The sequence below is a fragment of the Carlito syrichta genome, unplaced genomic scaffold, assembly GCF_000164805.1.
Source record: "Carlito syrichta isolate Samal-C Ts95f unplaced genomic scaffold, Tarsius_syrichta-2.0.1 Scaffold303245, whole genome shotgun sequence".
NCBI lineage: Eukaryota > Metazoa > Chordata > Mammalia > Primates > Tarsiidae > Carlito > Carlito syrichta.
Window position 1 is genome coordinate 207920 of NW_007247341.1, and position 7015 is coordinate 214934.

The following is a 7015-nucleotide window of genomic DNA, read 5'->3' on the forward strand; positions in this document are numbered from 1 at the left end:
CCAGCAGCTACTCGGAAGGCTGAAGCGGAAGGACCGCCGGAGCCCGGCAGGTCGGGGCTGCGGGGGCCGGGAGCGGCCGCGCGCTCCGGTCTGGGCGACGGAGGGAGACTCCGACCCAAACCCAAAAACAGCAAAAGCTAAAAACGTCACAAGAAAGAACAGTACTCGCCAATATTCCTCATAAACACAACACAAAAACCCTAACAAAATATTACTAAACCAAATTCAGCAACACTTAAGAAAGGTTATATATCACGACCAAGTGAGATTTATCCTATGAATGCAAGTTAGTGTACGTTCACAAATCAGTTAATGTAATAAATCATATTAATAGAATAAACAAAGCCACAGTCATCGCAAAAGATGCAGAAAAGCAACATTTCTAACATTTGTTCACGATAAGAATTCTCAACAATTTAGTAAAAAAGTCTCTCAACTTGATAAAGAGCATTTATAAAAAACTTTTAGCTAATGTCGTAACTAATGATAAAGACTAAATATTTCCCCCCTAACATGAGAAACAAGTCAAGAATGTCCACTCTCTCTATGTCTACTCAGCAATGTGCTAGAGGTTTCAACCAGTAAAATCACGCCAAAAAAAAAAGGCATCCAGATAGAAAGGAAGAAGAAAAATTGTCTTTATTCACAGAAGACACGGTGCTGTATGGAGAAAATCCTATGGAATTCACAAAAAAAAACTGCTGGAAGTAATAATCAAGTTCAGCAAGGGTGCAAGATACAAAATCAACATACAAAAATCAATTGTTTTTTTTCTTTTTTTTTGAGTTGAAGTCTCACTCTGTCGCCCAGACTGGAGTGCAGAGGCCACTCCTGGCCACCGCAGCCTCGACCTGCTGGGCTCCGGCGATCCTTCCGCCTCAGCCTTCCGAGTAGCTGTAACTACAGGCGTGCGCTACCACACCCGGCTAGTTTTTGATTTATTGTAGAGATGAGGTGTCACCAAGTTGCCCAGGCGGGTCTCGAACCCGCGGGCTCAGGTAATCCACTCACCTCAGCCTCCCAAAGTGCGGGATTACAGGCTGAGCCACCGAGCCTGGCTATCAATTGTATTTTTATATGCTGGCAATGAAGAATCCAATAATGAAATTCAAAAACAATTATATTCACAATAGTCAAAAATAAAATACTTCAAAATAAATTTAACAAAATAAGGGCAAGATTTGTACAAGGAAAATTACTGCTGAGAAAAATTAAAGATCTAAACAAACAGAAAGATGTTCCATGATCACGTTGAGATAGTATTTCTCCCCCAAACAGATCTATAAATTCAATACAATGCCTACCAAAATCTATCACAGAACGGTTATTTTACATGGAAATATAAGGAACCAGAATAGTCAGGAAAAGGAGCAGGCACACACTGGATTTTGAAAACAAAGGAAAACATTGAATGGCTTACACTACTCAACTTCAAAGCTTATTGTAAAGCTACCATAATCAAGACAGTGTGGTACTGCTTTTCTAACTTTTGATGACTAAGACTAGGCCTCCTCCTCTCAGTCCCATATTAAACACAAAGCTAGCAAGGCAAGTCCATTCTCAGACTAGAGGTAAAACTGCCAATGGGCCACAGCCCAACTCCAGCCATCACAACAGCCACGGGAGGGGGAAGTGCTGATTCCAAGGAACCAGAGCAGTTGAGAAAGCTGTCAGGTGGGGATCTGAGATTTGAAACGACACATGATAGTTTAGGAGAACATTTTGAGAAACAGGGCCTACTCACAGGTTGTGTAGTAATGAGAACCCTCCAAACAAAACATTTCATTTCAGGGACTTTGGTTTTGTGACTTCCTCTGGTGTGGAAGAGGTGGACGCAGCAATGTGTACTGGACCACACAAGGTTAACAGGGTGGAGCTGTTTCGAGAGGGTGTTCTGTAAAGCCTGGTGGCCATCTAACAGCAAAGAATATTGTTGGTGGTGGTATTCAAGAAGGTGCAGAAGAAGACAATTTGAGAAACTACTTGGAAAAGTATGGAAGGACTGAAACTATAGAAGTTATGGAAGGTAGGCGGAGTGGAGAGAAAAAAGAGATTTTGCATTTTTTTGTTGTTTTTTTTTTTTTACAGATATGGTCTCATTCTGCTGCCCAGGCTGGATGGAGCGTAATGATAAGATCACAGCTCACTATAACCTCAAACCCAACAAAATTACAACAGATAAAAGTCCTCCAGAATGTACATCTAACAGAAACTACCTTGTATTAATCAATGCTGCACTTTTTTGCAAACTGTGAATTTGACAGTCCTGAACAAGAAGTGTTTCCTCTTTAAGCTGCAGTAACTTTTTTTTATTATAGATCATTCCTTCTGTAGCAGACATTTACAGTTCTTCGTTGGGCCCAAGAGATCCTCTGGATCCTTTTGCCTCAGCTCCCCATGCTTTTCTAACTTTTGATGATCATGATAACAGTTGATAAAACTGTTGTTCAAAAATAGCACACAATTAATGAGTCTAATTGCGAAGTGGAAAAGCTCTTTCTAAGTAAGGGATGCAAGCTGAGCGTGGTGGCTTATGCCGATAATCCCAGCACTTCGGGAGGCCAAGGAGTTCAACACCAGCCTGGGAAAAAAGAGCAAAACTCATCTCTACAACAAAGTAAAAAAATTAGCCAGGTGTGGTGGTGCATGCCTATAATCCTAGCTACTCAGGAGACTGAAGTGGAAGGATCACCTGAGCCCAGGAGGTCAAGGCTGCAGTGAGCCATGATTGTGCCACTGCACTCCAGCCTGGGCGACAGAGTAAGACCCCGACTCAAAAAATTAATTAATTAATTAGTAAGTGATGCAGTCCACTGGATAGCCAAGGGGTGTGGAGGTGGATCTGGCAACTTTACAGGTCATGGAGGAATCTTTGGTGGCAGAAGACCGGGATATGGGAGCCAAGGCAGTGGATGTGGTGGCTGTGGTGTTGAGGATGTGATGTTTACAATGGAGGAGGAAACCTGGGCGAGAGCAACAACGTGGTGGCGGTGATGGTAACTCTAATGACTTTGGAAATTACAGCGGAGAGCAGCAATCAATTTATGGACCCACAAAAGGGAGCAGTTTTGGTGAAAGAAGCTGGGGTAAGTCTTATGGTGGTGACTATGCATCTGGGGGTGGAAGTGGCAGATACAGTGGAAGGTTCTAAAAACAGCACAAGAGCTTAGCAGAAGAGACAGCAAGGATTTATCAAGAAACCTGCAGGTTACTTTAAGAAAGTTGTCCCAAATACACTAGAGGAACTATAAAAATCTGCCACAGAAGAAACAATGTTCTGCAGTCAGAAAAGTTACTGGAGCTTAAACAGGAAACCCTTCTTGTCCAGGATTGTCATACCACAGTTTGCAAAGAGTGCAGCACCAACGCCAGGTAGTGTGAGTTAAATGTACATTTCTGAAATCTTTTATCTGTTGTACCTTTGTCTTTTCCTTTTCCTTACATCAGGTAAATTGCCCTGTAAATTGCAATAGTGGTACCAGGAATAAAAAATTAAGGCATTTTTAACTTAAAAAAAAAAAAAGAAACACAGATCACTGAAACAGAAATAAGAGTCTAGAAATAAACTCTTACACTAATTGTCAACTGATTTTTGACAAAAGTGCCAAAGCAATTACATGGAGAAAGGACAATTTTTTCCACCAATGGTTCTGAGACAACTGGATATCCACATGCAAAAAGATATATTTGGGCCAGGCATGGTGGCTTATGTTTGTAATCCCAGCATTTTGGGAGGCCAAGGCAGGAGAATCATTTGCACCCAGGAGTTCAAGACCAGTCTAGGCAACATAACAAGACCTTGTCTCTACAAAAAAATCAAAAAATAAGCCAGGCGTAGTGGCGTGCACCTGTAGTCCCAGCTACTCAGGAGGGTTAGGCAGGATTGCCTGAGTCCAGGAGGCTGAGGCTGCGGTGAGCCATGATCAATGCCACTGTACTCCAGCTTGGGAGAGAGAGCGAGACCCTGACTCAAAAAAAAAAAAGAAAAGAAAGAAAGAAAATAAATTTTGACCCATTCCTCATACCACATACAAAAATTAATTGTAAATTTGCCATAGATCTCAAATATAATCCAGAAAAAGAAACTGGTAAACTGGATTTCCTCAAAATCAATAAAATGTCTGTGCCTCAAAAGATACCATAAAGAAAATGAAAAGACAAATAGACCTGTAGAAATTATTTGCAAGACACATATCTGAAAATGTACTTGTATCCAGAAAATACAAAAAATGCTTATAACCCAATAAGACAACCCAATGAAAAAATGAAAACAAGATTTGAATAGACATATATATAAAAAACGGCTAATAAACACATGAAAATATGTTCAGCATCATTAGCCAACAAGGACATTCAAATTAAAACCACGATCAGATACCAATTCATATCTACTAGGATGTTTATAGTAAAGACACATTAACAACTGTTGGGAAGGATGTGGAAAAACTGAAACCTTCATGCATCACTATGGTAAGAACGTAAAAGGGTACAGCCACACTGGAAAATAGTTTGGTAGATTTTTAAAGTTAAGCATAAACTTACTATACAACCCAGCAATTCCACTCATATGTACCTATCCAAGAAAAATATATATATATATGTCCACACAGAAACTTGCACACAAATATTCACAGCAGCATTTTTCATAAAAGTCAAAAAGTAGAAGCAAACTAAATGTTCATCAACTGATCTTTAAATGTTGCATATCCATATAACGAAATACCACTCAGCAATAACAGGAACAAACTACAGATATATGCTACAACATGGATGAATCTCAAAAACAGTTCGCTAAGTGAAAGAAGCCAGACACAAAGAGCACATATTTTAAAAATTCATTTATATGAAATATATCCAGAAAACATACATAGATATAGAAAACAAATCAATGATAGCCTGAGCCTGAAAGCAGGAGCCAGCACTGACTACAAACTTGCATGTGCAAACTCGTTAAGGTGATGCAAACTCAACTATGGTGAGCACTGAACAATTCCAAAAATTTACTAAAAATCACTTAATTGTTTATAAACAGAGTATACAGCTTCAAAAAGGTGATTTCCATATGAATTCTGCCTTCTTGTAACTAGAGAAAAGTAGAAATGCATTATCAAGGAACATTTTAGATTATCCCGTATTACAGATCTTGACAGAAAAACAGTTTCTAAATTCCCTGCAGAGTTCATAAAGAGCCTAACAGAACAGCTGAGATAACTTTACAAGTTCCTTTCCAAACCAAGTCCAGAAAAAAAAGTTATTTGGTATTTGGTAATAAAAAAAATTCAAGATTTGTATTGTTATCTGAATTGTTTTTCCTTCTCCAGTTTTGTATTTTTATGAAAACACTGAAAATTCAATGTACTTCTCCTGTAAGTGTCCTTTCATATTTAAAAAAAATCAATCATTCAGGATATATATAGAACAGAAAATATACGTATTCCAGCCTAAAATAAAATTTTTAAAAAACCATTTGGTGCTGACTTCTAGCCTGATTTGAGGCTCTACCACTACTAACTTGAACTACCACTTATGTGAGACTCTTCTGGCTCTCTCTGTGGCCTAGATAATCAATCCAACTTTCTACTGGCTAGGCTGGCCTCCCTGTAGCTGGTTTCCATAAACACAAAATTTGTATAATTGTTGCTGGAACTACTTGCTGAAATATGGAACTGGTTAAAAGTACCATTTATTTTTAAATGTACATGCACAGTTTCACATACATACAGCAACACATCTTTCACATCCAGCCAATCAATCAAGTTAATGCTTCGTATTAGAGGACAGAACAAAAAATATCAATATAGAGCTCGCCTTTCTTTTCTGAGACTTTAGTAAATGTTCCTCCAGACCTCAAAAGAAATATGACCATATATAGAAAAAATAAATTAAAATGTATAATATACAAAATTTATAATATGTGGTCCTAAAGAAGCAGGACTTAACTTTTACTCTGGGAAAAGAGGTGAAAGAGGCCTTCGATATAAATAGGAAAACAAATTCTTTTCTGATGCAGCCTTTGTTGTATATCTATATGAGTCATGTATATAAGTGCTTATTTCCACGTGAATCTGTTACAGTACCTTGCACTGAAACATCAATTTGATTTAAGTTTAGTGGATAACGTCACGATGAACATGTTTTCTATCTAAGCGTAGGTAATGAATGATCCCAACACATGGTATGAATTCCGTCACTTGTAACAACCCTTGAGGGGAGTAACGAGAAAATGTTCTGAACGGCACACCGCTGAAGGTGAGTGACATTCATAAATAGCTGAAGTTGGGTGGCCCAAAAGTGCTCGGCCCAACTGATAAATGGCAAGTCAATCACATCACAGTTTAGATGCAGTAAGTGGGGCACCGGTCAGACTAAAGCCAGGAGCTCGGGAGTTTTCCAAGTTTCAGATGAGAACAAAAGCCGAGGCACATACAGGTATTTGCTGGAAAATTCCTTGGCCTCTTTCCTTAAGATTCTGGTCCCAAACGTCTCGTTTCAAAAACTCCCAAATCTTTTTCCTCCGCCAGCGCGCCAGCCCATAAAGACCATAGATGGTTCCTAGTTGCAAACGCGCTCACCTAAAAAACACAAAACGCAAGGCAACAAACAAGAAGCGCCCCCCCAAAAAACCTCCCCAAGGCTCCGAACGCGATCTGGGCCGGCGTTCAACCCGAGTGGTGGGAGACAATCGCCCATCACGGCCCTCCTCCAGGCGGGGATGAAAGGCGGAGGAGGGAGGGATCACAGCCGCGCCCGGGGCCCCTCTAATTGGGCCTCGCCCCCTCTCGACGCCCCGGGGTTGGGGGCTGGGGGGCGGGAAGACGCGGGCCAGCTGGAGAGGGGGACGGGTTAAAGGGGCGAGCTTTTCACAGCTCCCACGGATCCGAGGCACAGAAATTCACCTCTGCTCCTCTCCTTTTAAGAAGACATCGCCGCCCTGCTCAATGAACAAAAAGAACCAACACGCCAGCTCCCAGCTCCCACCACGCCGGGGGCTCCCTTCCCCGCGACCCCTGCGCCA

At 40.8% G+C, this 7015-nt stretch overlaps 1 protein-coding gene across 1 annotated transcript in view; it reads right to left on the minus strand.

Moving 5' to 3' along the window:
* The window catches only part of FANCC (Fanconi anemia complementation group C), a 209383-nt gene extending 202879 nt beyond the window's left edge, over positions 1 to 6504 (minus strand). The window contains exon 1 of the mRNA XM_008058199.2: positions 6078 to 6504. The gene's annotated coding sequence lies outside the window, so the exon portion shown is untranslated. The remainder of the gene's footprint in view (positions 1 to 6077) is intronic.
* Positions 6505 to 7015: the final 511 nt, after the last annotated feature.